This window comes from Ixodes scapularis, unplaced genomic scaffold (genome assembly GCF_016920785.2).
Source record: "Ixodes scapularis isolate PalLabHiFi unplaced genomic scaffold, ASM1692078v2 PGA_scaffold1__304_contigs__length_218370807, whole genome shotgun sequence".
NCBI lineage: Eukaryota > Metazoa > Arthropoda > Arachnida > Ixodida > Ixodidae > Ixodes > Ixodes scapularis.
In genome coordinates this window covers 125,039,689-125,056,591 of record NW_024609846.1, presented here as the reverse complement: position 1 = coordinate 125,056,591, position 16,903 = coordinate 125,039,689, and the positions used below count along the sequence as shown (strand labels likewise).

General features: G+C 46.9%; 1 pseudogene; it reads right to left on the bottom strand.

Moving 5' to 3' along the window:
* Positions 1-7,386: 7,386 nt before the first annotated feature.
* Positions 7,387-10,031, bottom strand: LOC115311565 (annotated as a pseudogene).
* Between the last annotated feature and the right edge of the window lie 6,872 nt (positions 10,032-16,903).

Genomic DNA, 16,903 nt, shown 5'->3' with positions numbered 1-16,903 from the left:
TGTCCTTTGTCCCTCTTGTTCCCCTTCTCCAGGGATTACTTTCGTCATTCTTGTCCAGCTCGCTTGCACCTTTGCATTTAATTGCATTGTAATTATAACCTTAAATTGCAAGCTTCACCCTTGTTGGTGTTCGACTGGTGGCAGCTGATAAAACCCGTTTGCTCTACCGACGTCTAACCCCTGGTTAGCTCAGTTGGTAGAGCGCTCCACTTGTAATGGAGAGGTCCCGGGTTCGATACCCGGACCAGGCGGATTTTTTCGGTCGCTCACCAGTCACCTAGCTGTGTTTGGAGATTTATGTTTGTCCTTTGTCCCTCTTGTTCCCCTTCTCCAGGGATTACTTTCGTCATTCTTGTCCAGCTCGCTTGCACCTTTGCATTTAATTGCGTTGTAATTATAACCTTAAATTGCAAGCTTCACCCTTGTTGGTGTTCGACTGGTGGCAGCTGATAAAACCCGTTTGCTCTACCGACGTCTAACCCCTGGTTAGCTCAGTTGGTAGAGCGCTCCACTTGTAATGGAGAGGTCCCGGGTTCGATACCCGGACCAGGCGGATTTTTTCGGTCGCTCACCAGTCACCTAGCTGTGTTTGGAGATTTATGTTTGTCCTTTGTCCCTCTTGTTCCCCTTCTCCAGGGATTACTTTCGTCATTCTTGTCCAGCTCGCTTGCACCTTTGCATTTAATTGCATTGTAATTATAATTATGAATTCATTTATGCATACTTCCATTTTACAGAGATCGAGCGGGAGGACAATCTTGGTCAGTCGGTGATGTCTGGGACGCATGACGGGTGCAGAGCAGACTCAAGATTGCACAGATGCAGCAGCGGATCTTGAGTTTGGAAGCTAACAACATGCGCCTCTAGTGGAGCTACAGCACCACGAGACACGGCGGCTATCGGTTGACTTTATCAGACATGACCCCAAGCAGTGCATTTATTACACTGGGCTGCCCGAGTTCGCTGTATTTGAAGCAGTATACGATTTTTTTGCACCTCGGGCATCCCAGATGCAATACTGGTCCAGCGGTCGAAAGAGTAACGGGATGAAAGGCCGCCTTCGGGAGTTGGAGCTCATTGAGGAATTCTTCATGGTACTTACTAGGCTGAGAACGGGAATGGCTGGCAGGGAAATGGCCCGCAATTTTGGAGTACATGAAGCGACGGTGAGCAGGCTGTTTACAACCTGGATAAACTTCCTGCAGCGAGAGTTGAGTACACTGACACGGCTTCCATCTCTGCACGAAATTCAGATGTATCTGCCTCATGCCTTTCGCTACTTCTTAAACACAAGAATAGTTCTCGACGGAACGGAGGTGCGCATTCAGAGGCCCTCTTCCCTGGCTGCCCAGAGGCATACTTTTTCACCTTATAAGCATTTTAATACTTATAAGGCGGTCATTGGCTGAACCGCTGATGGCTACGTTTCACATGTTTCCAAGTTGTGGGGAGAGTCAGTTTCAGACAGGCTGATTGTAGAGGAGAGTGGGTTGTTAGGGCTATTGGAATCAGGTGACGCCATTAAGGTGGATAAGGGTTTCAAGCTTAATAAGATACCAGCAGGGGTTCAGGTGCACATCCCTGCTTTCAGAAAGCCGCAAGAGCCGTAAATGCCAGAGGAGGACGTTGCGCACTCCCGCCGGGTGGCTAGTGCCAGAGTAATTGTTCAGCGTGTGATTGGGAGGGTAAAACAGTTTCACATTTTGGATCGTCCGTTCCCCATCACAATGATGGGCATTGCTAACCAGGTCTTTCAAGTTTGTTGTTTCTTAAACAATTTCCGCGAGCCACTGACTAGGGATTAGTAGTGTCACAGTCAAAACATGTAAACTTCCCTGTGTAAACACTTTAAGGCAATAAAAAATTTTGCGAAAAAACAAATCACTTGCACGACTTATTTAGCATGCACGCTGAATGATGCATGTTAAATGGATGCGAAAAAAGATTTTGGATCTCGTAAAACAAGCCAGGTGCAATAGGCGGGGACACTACAAACCCCCATAACATCACTCGTACCGCAATATTTCGAACGGATGGCCGTATTTTTAGGAAAGAAGAGAGCGATTGAACGACGAAGGCAGGCAAGGCCTGTCATGTTCAGATTCTCATTCCCCCTCCCCCCTTTGCCCCCTCGAGGAGGTAAACCGAACCGAGGAGCAGAGAAGGACGTCCGTTTTCTTTCGTTCTCAACCGTTCCCAGAGAATGGCTACGTCACATTCTTTGCTCAGTCCTTCCCTTTTCGTCCAAAAACACGGCCATCGGTTCGAGATATTGCTGTATGAGTGATGTTTTGGCGTTCGTAGCATCCTGTGAACACTTCTGCGGCCTTATTTTGTTAAATCCGAATTTTGGTTCAGCATTCCTTGAAAGACCCCGTGTTAGTAGTCATTGTGCAATCACTAAATTGTTCCTCTATGATGTGGACCAGTGTCACCACAGCAAAGCCAGTCCGACCACTCTCTAAACATTAATCTACGACTACCGTGCGAGTTTTTCACAACTTTGCACCAGGCCCATCCGGTATGATGTATTTATCTTTTCTTAATCATGTTATGAGGCAATCAATTGGCTGCTTACATTGTAACTTCATCACTGCTGTCCAACCACGTTAGACCTATTGCTTGTGGCACTTTCCCGATTTTAGCAATCATATTTACTAGAACGTACATAATTTCTGAATGTAGGCCGACCCTTGTATTAAAGAAAAAGAAATATCTGAGGCGAAAAACAAACTAATTAAATATAAACGGACAGTTTGGCCACATCAAGCTTCCTACCACTGCTCTGCGCACACATAAAGCTTCACCACTTTGCATCTGTGTGCTTGGTAGAAGTAGCCGACTCGCGTGGCGTACCTCAAACAGCTTTATCCTCTCCGAAATTTCGCTCACTGTTACAGGTCTCTCATTGTTGCAAATATATTTCTCATTAACAAGTGATTGTTGATTATATGTAAGCCTGAAGTTATCTGGAGATGTGTGCTTTGTTGGAATAGGTTACTGATTGCCAGAGTTGGAAGTTCCCTAGACTTGGACAGCTTGGCCTTGAGCAGGCATGTGATTTTTTGTTGTATAAACAGTTGAAAGAAATGTAAATATGTATGATAGCCTGTTCCAACTAACCTTGTATACATGTTTGCCAGCACATTAGGGGCTGTTGATTTTAATAAAATACGAGCACTAGCTTCGAGACCTGGTTTTCTTTTATTGCGTATTCCTCAAGACATGGCAGATTCCTGTCGGGACGAGGTTGGCGTAAACGAAGCGTTTAATTCGAGTTAACGATGCATTACATGGTTACATGAGCAGCGAGCCCGCACGTCAAGTCTCCGTGCGTCCGTCGTGTTGGCGTTCTCCGACCCAGACTCTCGCACTCAGCTTTCTCGCTGGCTTCTTTGTCGTCTGGCTTGTGGCGCCCTCTTCGTGCTGTGGCTCTCACGACACACCCCTTTCTTTGAAGACTCCCAGCACCTACAGGTTGAGGCGGCTTGGAGGTCTTGATTTTCGTCCACCTCTCGTAACGGTTATTCCAGGCTGCCAAGGTTGCAGATGTCTGCTCGTGCGATGAGTGATGCCATTGGCTGTGTTCACCGCATATGACCTAGGAGACTGCGTTGATTGCAGCACTGTCCCACTTGTGGCTGCTCCTGACAGAATTCGCACAGCTGTATGTGGAGGTATAGGGTCTCGTTCTTTGACCCTATGACGGGCATCGTAATGTGCACTCAGCTTGGCTTTGTATGCACGATTCTTTTTCCGAAAGGGCTCGCTGTTCCACCGAGGCTGGAACACTTTGGACACAGCTGGAACATTTGTCCGTATCTTTCTTCCCATCATGAGTTCCGCAGGGGAGTATCCTTCAGTTGCAGGGGTATCCCGATGAGCAAGCAGCACCTTGTGGATGTTCGGCGACTTCTTAAGCAGCTGCTTCGCCGTCTGTACGGTCCTTTCCACCGCCCCATTGCTCTGAGGATAATATGGGCTACTTGTTACATGGCGTGATCCCCACTCCTTCGCAAACCTTTCGAATTTGGCAGAAGCGAATTGGGGCCCATTGTCTGACCGAATGATGGCGGGGGCTCCAAAACGGGCAAACATCTCGCTGAGTTTCCGTGTGATGTCTTGGGTTGTTGTCTTTCTTAATTTCTCAAGTTCAAAGAACCTCGAGAAATAATCTACAACTACAAGGTAGTTCTCTCCATTTTCGTAAAAGAGGTCTGCGCCTACAACTTCTCATGGGTGATTCGGGAGTGGAGTGTGTAGCAGGGGCTCTGCGCCAGGCTTTCGGTGTGTCTGACACACTGGACATCTTGAAACATAGTCTTCAACACTCCTGCTGATGCCAGGCCACCAAACTGATTGATTGGCCCGAGCTCTGCAACGACCTACGCCCTGATGACCCGTGTGCAGGCTTTCCAGCACCTCGTCCTGCATGCTTGGCGGGATGACGATGCGACTTCCCTTGAGAAGTTCTTCAACTACCGTGAGCTCTTGGGACACATTAGCATATTTCTGTACTGCTAGTGGCAGTGACACGCCCTTGGGCCACGTCGTTCAACAATAGTTCCCAACAGTCGCGATAGTTGGATCCCGCTTTTGTTCTTCTTTGATCCTCTCCAGCATGTTGGTGGAGGCCGGTAGGAGTTCTACGCTAAGTAGCTCGTATTCTGTCAAAGCTACTTCGAGACTTCTTTGACTGCTGCTGTCCGTTGTTGCTTGCGGCTTCCGTGAGAGTATGTCAGCTGTATGGATCTCCTTTCCGGGAATGTGGGAGATTGTGTAGTCAAATTCCAGCAGTCTCATTCGCAGACGCTGCAATCGTGGACTCAGCTCGTCTATGCGCTTTGATGACAACAGAGGCACGAGCGGCTTATGGTCGGTCTCTATGTGGAATTGCAGACTGAGCAAGTACTGGCGGAAATGCTCGCATGCCCATGCGATTCCCAGCGTCTCCTTTTCTATCTGGGCGTAGCGTTGTTCAGTTTCTGTGAGTGACCGTGATGCATAGGCAACAGGGAGTCGTTTTCCGGACATCTCCTGAAGGAGGACAGCCCCAAGGCCGTACGAGGATGCATCCGCTGAGACTGTGAGATGACTTCGAGGATCGTAGTGCACCAGCACCGGTGTGGTCGTCAGTGCTTCTTTGACGGAGTCGAAACTTTTTTGTTGAGGCTCTCCCCAGCACCAATCAGCGTCATGGTGAAGCAAATCGCGAAGCGGTTTCGTGAGTTGAGTGAGTCCAGGGAGAAATTTAGCCAGGTGGTTTGCCATACCCAGGGACGACCTGACCTCCGATACATCTCCTGACGGTGTCAGTTGAACGAGAGCCTTGATCTTTACTGGATCCACACTGACCCCGTAGGCCGAGACGACATGTCCGAGGAATTCTACAGACTGTTTGCGAAGAACGCATTTGTCCTTGTTGAGAGTTATGCCCGCATCTTGCAGGCGCTTGAGTACCCGATGCAAGTGTGAGTCACATTCTTCTCTCGTTCTTCCAAACACGATGATGTCGTCTTGAAGGCAAGCTTGACCTTCGAGACCTTCGAGTACTCTTAGCATCTCACGTTGAAAGAACTTGGGTGCAGCGGAGATACCGAATGGTAGTCAGAGGAACTGAAATCTACCACATGGCGTCAAGAAGGTTGTATACTCCCGTGATTCTGCTGCCAGTGGGGCTTGCCAGTAGCCCGCTCTGGCATCGAGTTTGCTGAACCAGGTTGCTCCAGCCAGTTTTCCAAGGCATTCGTCGACAGTTGGCGTTAAGACTCATTCCCTCAGGATGCAGCTGTTCAGGCCACTGTAATCGACACAGATGCATAGTTCTCGGTTTTTCTTTCTGGCCACAACCATCGGTGCACACCACTCAGTTGCGTGGTCTATCTTTGCGATGACTCCTCGCCATCCGCTCCAGCTCCTGCTTGACACTTGGAAGCATTGGAAGAGGGACGCGCCTCGGGTACGTTACCGCATACGGTTTGGCGTTGGGGAGCAGAGCTACCTTGTACTCGGTGTTTAGTAGTCCGAGACCCGCAGTCAGCTTGGGGTAGTCACTGAAGATGTCTGCTGTGTCGCCTTCGTCTACCTCGGATCCCTCGACGATAGACAGGCTGCACTGGACTTGCAGAGACTTGATTGCTGGACAGCCAAGAAGCGCGTCGTGAAGGTTGTCCACTACGAACACCTGCTCCTGGCACGATCGTCCATTCCAACTCAGGGTCGCCTTGAACTGTCCCACGGTGGGAATCTTGGCTCGGCCGGGCCCCAGGAGTGCCTTCGTAGGTCTGCTGAGTGGTCCTATGAGTGACTTGTTGTAGACCCTGGACGGGATGGCCGTGACGTCAGCTCCCGTGTCCACCTTGACCTCTACGGGAGAGCCGTTGACGCAAGCTGTGATCCTCCATGGTTCTGATCCGAGTTGACTTGATACTTTAACCAGGTAAACCTCTTCGAGTGCGGCGTGGCGCTGACTCTGGCCGTCTTGAGTTTTCTTCTTTGTGGACAGGCACACTGACACGAAGTGTCCTTTTTTACCACACCCATTGCATGTCTTGTCGGCAGCAGGACACTTGGCACGCAAGTGTGGGCGCGTGGAACCACACCATCTGCAAGCTTGGTTCTGCTCTTTGTTCCAGACTGGTAGCTGCTTCTTGTTTTTGGCCCGCTGCGCGGAGAAGTGAAGCTCGTCTAAGATTGCGTTCGGCTGTGCATGTGGTCACAGTTCCTTGAGTTGCTGTTTCACAGTTTCCAAATTTCGAGCCTTGGAGATCGCCGTCTCCAACATTACTTCAGGGTTGAGCTGAAGCTGCTCACTCAGCTTGACGTCGACGAGTCCCACGACGAGTCGGTCTCTTATTAGCTCTTCTTCTAAGTCGCCGTATGCACATACCTCTGCCAGCTTGTGGAGATCTGTCACAAAGGCGTCGACCGTTTCGTGCGCTTCCTGCACACGCCTGTTGAACTTTGAACGTTCGTAGATGACATTCGTCCGAGGGACAAAGTGTCTGCCGAAGGCGGTTGTCACTGCATCGTAGTCGTGTTTCTGGGCACCAGTCAGTTTCAGCGACGCCAGGACATCTTCTGCTTCGCGTCCCATAGCGTAAACTAACGTGTTCACTTGGGTTTCCCCGTCTTGTTTTTTCAACCCAGAAATGACCCGGTATCTCTCCCATCGGGTGAACCAACGCTTCCAATCATCGGGACGTCGAAAATCCAACTTTTCTGGCAACTCAACGACGAAAGGATTTAGCGACGTTGGTTGTTGCGCAGCTTGTTGCCCAGTGGCCATCGCTTACCGGTCGGCGTGGTCGTTGCAGACGTACCTTCGCGTGGCGATGCAAAGTTTCGGATTCTGAGCGTTCCGCCGACGTACCTTGCCGTGGCGACGCAAAGTTTCGGATTCCGGGCGTGGCGGTGCAAAGTTTCGGATTCCGAGCGTTCCCGTGCCTTGCCTCCCCGGAGCGGTTGCTGTTGTAGCTAGTTGACTTGTCTTCCACAGCATCCCACCGCTGCCACCATGTCGGGACGAGGTTGGCGTAAACGAAGCGTTTAATTCGAATTAATGATACGTTACATGGTCACATGAGCAGTGAGCCCGCACGTCAGCCTCCGTGCATCCGTCGTGTTGGCGTTCTCCGACCCAGACTCTCGCACTCAGCCCTCTCGCTGGCTTGTTTGTCGTCTGGCTTGTGGCGCCCTCTTCGTGCTGTGGCTCTCGCGACAATTCCGACACACACAAGAGCCGTTTTGCATTTGTGGTCATTCAGTCTCCACTTCACTTCAGTTTTCTGAATGTTTTCTTTAAGCCAGGACCGCACTCCACCCTGTAGGTTCCCTCACGAAACTTCTTGAAGGAGACATACTTTCCCCTAGCCAGGTCCTTGTGTCGCTGGATGCGTTTAGTGATCACCTCGGGGAACAGAGCATGCTCGGCAAAATACAGCAAGCCAGGTAGCAGCTCCTTACTGACAAACTCCTCGTCTAGGGTGACTGTCTCAATGTGCGTCGAATTGGCGTCAGTGGTGTTGTTTGTCCAGAAAACAAAATCGCACCACCTGTGCCCAGTCACCATCATTTGTCCTTGCACCTGGTAGTAAAACGCGTGCTTGTGCTTCAGTTGCACGGTTCCGTCGATCAACTCGCAGCAGAACTTCTCGTCGCCGCAGGCCTCCTCGGGTGTTAACCCAATTTTCGAGATGGGACACTTCACCTCAAGAACCCCTACTCCGCCGTTCTTGACGATGATCCCGTTGGGCGACGCTCCGAGGAAGCTGTAGCGCGGATGTATGTGTAGCCCGGTCTCATACACCTGTACTGGGTCGTCCCTGCAGTTCATGAGCGCGACGTAGGCGGCAACAGCAACGGGCTCCTTCATCCTTCCATAATGCAGTGCCTCACTCTTTGCTTCTGGGCTAGGATACATGATCCGTTTCACAAGATAGTCAGGCTCTCTGCACTTAATCACAGCAGAAAACTGTGATGCCGTTATCCTCCCAAGTCGCTCACTGTGCCACCTTTGGTTGCAGGCTTGACCGATCGTTGAGGTCACAATGTCAGCCCTTTCCTCGGCAGTCAGTTGTGGCAGTGTCTGCATGTGGTGCTGTACAACCTTCCGGGCCTCCTGGCTCCACAGATCCTGTTAGTCGTCGATTTGAGGGATCGCTCCTGTGTGCCTCGCTTCTTTCACTGGCACGACGTTGCCATACCTCAGGCAATGGGCCAGGCACTCCTTCACAAGGGTCATACGAACGGCTTTTCTTCTGATGAGTCGGCTTGTTGATGAGGAACTTGCTGAACGTAATATCTGCAAGCGGTGCAGGAGCTGCGGGCTTCTTGGGTGCAATGGAAGAGAAATAGGAGATTGGGAGGAGAGGGGGGAGGCGTTACGTATTAATAATTGTACCAGTTTCCCTCATTTTTATTATTCATGTACCATGTGGTTTCAAAGATGTGTTGACAAACACTTTGTCAATGCAGCTCTTTGTGGCTTCCATGTTATTAAATGCAAAATAACACCTGAATGTGAGAAGTTGCAGGCCTCTGAAGCCACTAGAGACCCTCAATCTGAACCAGAATTGGCTCTCTATTAACTGAAAAATGGCCAGAGTTGACTTAAAAATTATGATGTAGAAAGGCATATCTTGAATGAGACAGTGAGAGAAACAATCTTCGTATAATACAACATTAATGATGTAGTACTCAAACATACGTAATGTGCAAGTGCAACATATTTTACGGAAGCATTTGTTCCATACACAGCTTGAGCTGGAACAATCCAAGAACAGGGAACATCGGTGCAAGAGGTTGCCGTGGTCGTGTTGCAGCTCTCCTCTGCACAGAGAAGTAGCGCTACGATGTGCTGGCAGCACCCGCTTTTCCTACAAAACGATAAAATACAAAATGAACTTCTTATGACTAGATAGGTTGCTATGCTAATGGGGCGCTAGCGTGCGAACAGCGTGCACGAGAAGTGAAAGCAAAGAGACTTCTACAAGCTGTGTGTGGATGTTTACGAAAACGAGTAACTAATCTGAGTGGAAATAGTTGTATCGATCACACAATAAAACGTTCGATAAGAACGTTATTTAGTGCTGTGGCGCACGTTTTATGTGGGCACTGGAGCACTTAACCGAAGCGTTCGTGCTCTCTCACGTGGTGCGGGGCTACATAGACATAAATTATTATTCAGAAACGTAACGGGGTATTACTCACCCAGCAACACAACTGCAAATGCCGCCTGTGACGGTGTCCCTCGTAAACCACGCGGAGACAGTATACGGTGCCTTCTTCATGGAAGGCAGGCACACGCATCGGACAAGGCACGTCCGAGAATCGTCCGACAGGTTCCACCGAACATTGCGTACGTAGCCTTCCTCCTTGAAAGCCCAACCGCGATGGGCCTGAAGCAGGGTGTTGGGCTTGGCTTGCATGTACCGCCACACTTCGTCTTGCGAGAAGTTCACACATGACGGAGGCCTCTCGACCCAAGCGTCGGGAGGAAATGAGAACGGGATGTTCTCGTCTTCAGTCATCGCTACCGTCTAGATAGCCGCGGAACGAAATAAACTAAACAAAGGAAAGAAAACCAGCGTGCCGTAACGTGAAAAACACGCCTGCCGGGTCTGTGTGTGAATATCCGGAAAAGCCTCGAACCCAGCCCCCCAGCTTTCTAGGAAGCTTCCAATTTTTTCTGAGAGGTGGCAGCACATATGTCGCAAAACGTGGATTGAGCCAAGTTCCTGAAAATCACTCGATTTTCTTTCACTGGATTTTTGAACCCAAGGGAGTTAAATGTACTAGGAGAGAGCATGACGTCAGCCCTGTAGCTTCCGCAAGCAATTCTCTCACAGAGAAGTGTCCTCTCTTTAATGACAAAAAAAAACAAAACAGTGAGTGTGCAAGCGAGCTGGTGATAATTAATCATAATAAGACACCCGAGATTGGGGTGCGAAAAAAATTAAGAAATTTTCAAGTCGAAGGAAAAGACAAAAGAGAATGTCTCAAAACATTTAAACGTTCTCCTCTGTTGTCTTTTTCTTCGACTCGAAAGTTTAATATTCCCGCACCACAGTCTCAGGTGCTACATTATGATTGATTTTGCTCCCTAAAATTTTAAATTTTCTCGCTTGCACTGACCGACCGAGAAGTAGCGAGAGTTCAAAAACCTATGGGAAAGCCGCTCCCAGAACACACGAAGCGATGCATCGTCTACTCACGTTTCTGGAAAAAGTAGAATATCCCTCCCAGTATTTCTTTGGAGTTAACAAAGCATCATTTCGTAATACTAATTTAACAAAATTATATTTGGGGAATGTACTTTAAAGTCGAGAATTGTACTTTCCTCAGAAATAACCAGAAAAAAATACTTTAAGTACAAGTACATACTCATATAATATACTTCAAGTAAGGTACCAGTTTTCTAAACCTACTTGAAGTAGTACTTTAAGTACAATGTACTTTAAGTACTTCCCAAAACTGCATAAGACTGTAAAAACGATTCCCTTGGCAGCTCAGGTAAAAGACGGATGTGCGGACACATTGGTCGCCCACACTACGAATAATAAAGGCCTAAAATAATTCTCTTGTATGTTTTTTATAGCATCTGCCAATTATTCATGTTTTTCTTAAGGGGGGACATGGGCCTAAATTTTAAATTTTTCCGAAAAAATTCATTTTTTAATTTTGAGGTTTTCAGTTTTAGAAACTAATTATACACCCTTACACCAAATTTGATGATCATACGCCAAATAGTTACGTTGATATAAAATATTTTCAACACATTGTGAGGCAGTAGCAAAGTAAAGGAGTTCAATGTTTGAATGCATTTTTCTCAGTTCCACTTTTTGCTGCAAATTTCATACGAAGGAATCTTTTGTTCGAAGGTGAAAGTATTCTGTTACCACAATCAAGATGTTTCTTAACTGAAATTTACTCAGGAATCGGGCCATCTACTTTATTTTGTTTTAAGTTAAAGTCCTCAGTGAGAAAAAACTAAGTTTTCAAAAATTGACAGATGACAGATATGCATCTCATAGTTTGAGGTAATAACTCTTCCTGAAATATTTACATTTAAGTTATTAAAACTAGGTAGCCCGAGGTCCCATATCCCCCACTTTATATTCAAGCAGTCAAAATGGTGCTTAATAGCTTGATTTGCATATCATAGATTTCTTAACGAAAAGTGACACATCATGTTATGCAGGTATGTAAATTTGTCCTAGAGAGCTGAAAGTTTGCACAGTACACCTACATCTGAAGCTAAATCTCCCCTGCAAATTTCATTCCAATCACTTGAGTAGTTCAAAAGTTTGACCTCTAGCCAGTGTCCCCCCTTAAGGATGACATACACGAGCAGTGTAAACAGTGCATAGGTAGCTGACAATCCATCGTAGATTTGAGAGAGATTGAGTTGTCTTTATGTATTAGCCATCGATCTGTTACCTTAACTGACATATAAATTATGTCTTTTTAAATCTGCTCTTGCTAACAGGTAAATCAGCATATTCCACTCCTTCCGCATTGTTTATTTCTTCCTTCTTCTCTGATATATGCAAGTTTAGTCTGCGCTTGAATGAGGTCTACGTGTTACCGTCCTTGTCTCCTTGACTTTTTGCAAATTATTTTTGAAGGCGTTTAATTAGTACCAGCTCACCACCTTACTACAATCATGCAACAACAAAAAACAATTACAACCTACACCATACGCTAAAGGAAGTACCAAACGAAAAAACAGGGATTGGGTGAGGTACGTCTAACATGTATTACTCGCACTTACCAAAATATAGATACCAAGAACTGGCGAGACACTGCCTTAATTCAGGACTTGCTTGTAAATTTCCCCAGAAGCTTGTAAAAAACACCAGTAGGAAGAGAATAAATGCTTCACCATTTGAAGCAGCCTGAATGCTTCTGGAGGCGTGAAATTTGTTGCACGTGCGTTGGATCATACGAAACACGTGTACAGCAAATGATCTTTAGAGCTCGACATTTCACGAGGAATAAGTGCCGGCGTCAAATATTATTTCGAGGGCACAAATTTTTGCGATCGGAAGTGGTTACTATGCATTATTCACCATGGGGTGAATTCACCGCGGCATCAATTTTAGGCCATTCTTTTCTGATTACGAGTCGCGAAAATGAAGTCGTTTGCAGACGATTGGGCGGCAGAAGCTATGGGCTTGCTCAATCAATCAATCGCTGCTTTTTTCGGGTCCAGCTCTCCGCACGCAAGCACGGAGAGTGGTGTCGGCGATGGAGGGGCACCGCGCTCTTCTACATTCTAGTCTACCAGTAAACAATACGGCGAAGGGAGGCAATCAAACCCCCCCCCTTTCACTTCCACAGCTGGAGGGCCAACATGCGAGGACCAGGCCAGCTGGAGAGCCGATTCAGTTGTCTCTCTTCTCCCTGGAAGAATTCCAGGCTGCAGAAGAGGTCCTCCAAGATGCTGCCTCAAGGAAAGCTTTGGTATGGATGGATTGCAGTCCAACTGGAATCCAGCTGGACTGCCTCATTTCCAGCTGGGACCAGTTCCATAATCCAGCTCAAAGTGGACCGATTTTCGCCTGGGTTCTTTTAGCGGAGGTATTGTATGCTTTATATTGTATGCCTGAGCATTCCTAAACCACACAAAACATGTGAAATGTTGATTGTAGTATAAAACTCCTCTACTTCCACCCTTTCCCAGGTTAAGGAAGTTTGTCAAATCATGGAAAATGATCTGGCAAAAGGGGAGCAACAACCATGTTGCCTTATTTCCACAGGGTATTTCTGAGAAGTGCCAAACAGTTTCTGCACTGCGTAAATGAACTACATTCTGAAGTTCTCAGACTACCCAACATAATGCTGGCAGTTGGAATAAGATGAAATTAGCTTGGAAGATTGCATGTTAGCAGTTTCAACAGTATAACACATTATAAAATTTCAAAGTGAGAAGGTGGAGGCCGCTGGAGTTCATGGGTGCATGGATATGAGTGGCATTTTTGTACAGAAATTAACACCATAATTTTACATATAATGTTGGGAGATGTCAGACTTTGAATGAGGTAGTTTAATTAAATCCAAACTTCTTTTATCTTTTATGTCATCACAACTACATGCATTACATTCAGCTGAGGCCTAAGGCTTGTATGCCGCGCGTAATTTAACTATGACTGGCCCCCGAGAAGTTTTCATTTGGCCCACAGCTGCCTTTAAAACAAGGTGATGAGTGGGAGTGGTACCACTCCGATTGGTGTAATGCCATGCTCTCACTTCCCACAGATAGTATGAGCTATTCTGTCTGTATACTTTCACCCAGGGCAGCGGTTCTCAAGCTGTAATCTGCGGACCCCCAGGGGTCCTCAAAAATGTTCATAAAGGTCTGTGCCGAATAAAAAAAAATTACTCTATATGAAAAAGCCATCTTATGGCATTGCACAAGACCTCCGACGCAGAATGCATTGAAGGTCCCCAAATAGCCTTCAAGTAGGTCATAGGGTTCATGATGGCCAAAAGTTTGAGAACCACTGCCCCAGGGCATACGGAGAAAAATAATTATCATTTATAAAAAGACACCAGTGAATGATGAAGTGCTGATGGTTCTCAAACTGCGCAATATCATATGCGACCGGCGCCTCGCTATTCGCTGGCCTCTTTTTGTAAACATCAGTGGCCCTCTATTCTTAAACTAGATGGTAATGTAGAGACGTGGGCTGTGTTCACCATAAAAGCCCACTTATAATGTGAGTGTTCATAAAGCACTTTTAGTGGACTGGCTCAGGATAACTAACGTGCTCGAAATCAGTGAAAACAAAAAACATAATTTATCTCAGCATTTGTCTAGGACTTTGTTAGCCAGATTCTACATTATGCTACTGCTATACTGTGCACGTGAAGCTCCTTAAAATGATAGAGAAAAAATAGCACGCACAACTTTAATTATGTGTTTTGTTTCTATTGCAGAGAGCTCGGTTTCTCCTAATGGGAGGAACCGAAGTAAAGGACGCGGTTCACTGCATTATGGAACGAACCCTGAAAAAAGAAGTTCAGACGCATTTCACGTTCGTGGGGCGGCAGGGAAAGCAGCCATTTCAAGTAACTAAGCTGTTTTCTGTCATTAAAGGTATGACTTTTGTCATTTACAGCTTTATTTATTGAACACAGATATCTAGTCATTTTTTCTATAGCCAATGAATTTTATGTTTTGACACAAAGCAAACATTTAGAAAAAGCCTCTACTCTAGAACATGCAGTGTGCCCCATTTTTCAATGTAAAAAGATGCTCCTATTTTGCACCATACTTTGGTCTCAGGGATGTATTTGGATCTGTAATTGCTTAATTTTTAGCTTCAGCTAGAGTACTCAAGGTCAGTAGGCATAAAGTTAGATATTTTGTTTATTTCTTTGCTGATCCAGTATTTCTTTATTTACAAGCAACACTGATCCTATCTGCAGGGTCATGGCAAGGCAAAGTATTACAACTCGAAGCATCAAAATATGAGTTACCCATTCAGAACACAAAATGGAAACAAATGCACTTACAGAATAGTGATTATGACTGTCATAAGGAATTCCATTTAATTTTATAATTGTCTGAGGAAAAACTAAGAATTAAAAAAAATTAAATTAGTAGAGTAAGTTGGTAAAGGTAGAAAAGCATGTCGCTCTATGCTTTGTGGGGATTCCTGTGGTCTCCCTTCCTTGATGGCTGTGATACAGGCCACAGGTTGGAACGCTCTGCCTCCTTTGCCGCAAGCTCCGACCTACTCGTGAAGCGGAGGGTCCTCGGTCTTGGAGGACGCTCCTCTCACTCTCCCGGGTGGACCTCTTCCTGGCCCCAAGCTCGGATGCAGCTCACGAATGTCAGGCGAGGAATTTTCGCCTCCTCTTTTCCCGCTTTCGGAAGCGGGGACTTGTCCGGTGACCGCAAGAGAGATAGGACATGTCTCGGCTACTTCTTCGATGCTTCTTAGATCTTGGCTCTCCAGAAACCCGCGATGGCAGGTAAGGACATTTTCATACCTTGCTGGCACGGGAAGCATTTTGGGTGGGGCATAGTAGTTTGTATAAGAGAGTATTTTCATAAACGCTTTTGAATTCTGTCCTTACTCTTGTACCTGTGTGTTCTCTTTTGCTATATTCAAGAGTGAGACAAGGAAGTCAATCATTGGCACCAACGGTGGAAATAATTTATCAAACCGACTTGGAGAGCCAAGATTGGGGAAGCATTTGAGAACCCAGGCGAAAATCAGTACACTTCTAGCAGGATTATCGATATTAGCGAGTGCGGATGGAACGTCTACGGCTTCCACAAGTTTCCGTCCCATGCAGCTTCTCGGCAAGAATGGACAGCCGCACTCAGAAGAAAAAACTTCACTCCGAGCAAGAACTCAAGAGTGAGTGCCAGTGTAGCAACAATTTTATTCTATGCATACGTTTGGCGTGCGTGATGAATACAACAGAGGTGGTCACTTCTCCGTGATCAGTCGGCAGGTCGTTTACGTCGTGTACGTATGCTAGCTATGAATGGTACCTTCGTTTCGGTTTAGTCGATTGTGAACGAACGAACAGCAGGTACTGCAGGAAAACAAGTGGAGGCTCAGGTTGAACATTAAATATGCACCATCAATCCTCTCTACTTGCGTGCAAACCATAACCTTGTCCTGTCCTGTCGAAGAACTGGCTGTGGAGGCTTCTGGTGAAGACATCTTTCACAATGTGTCGGTGCACTCGGACAGCCTGCCGCATCCAGCTCCCCAAAGCATTGCCGCCAACACAGCCCCCCCCCCCCCCCCCCCCTTCTGCCTGCCAGTTCTTTCCGCGTGGTGGCGCGAGCGTAGATAAACATGGCGGCACCCTGGAATTGGCGCAGACACTGGTCTATACCCACACCTCTTACTCCATAATGTTTTTGTTCATGTACATTTTTTGTGATACAAATGCAAGCCCTTTGGTAAGCTCAGAACAACGTTACTAAAACACTCAGTTGGAAAACTCGCCGTCGAAACCTGGGCCGCTGGCGTCCACTGAGACCGAGCTAAATGCGACAACAGCGCCACTCTTTATCATTTGTCTGTACTGTGTTCACCTTGAGCTTTTTGAAAGCCTGTTTTTGCGTAAAAACAAACGAAAAAGACTCTTTTTGTATGAAATTTATTGGAGTTTAGTACCAAAAGAGGGGCGCGTTGTTTTTAAAATCTGTAGTTTGCAGGGTTTTGCCGCACAATTAATATTGTTTTTATACAACCATGCCTCAGCGGGCCTTTCAGGTAGCACGTCCCGCGCTAGGTGCATTTTAACTTTGTTAGCTCAACGCGGCGCGTCCGCCGGGGAGACGGGGGTGGCACCCCCGTAACCTCTTCCGCTGTATCTGTTCTTAAAGCCAAAATAGAAGTCACGTGCAGTTCCTCGAGTGGCCACTGTG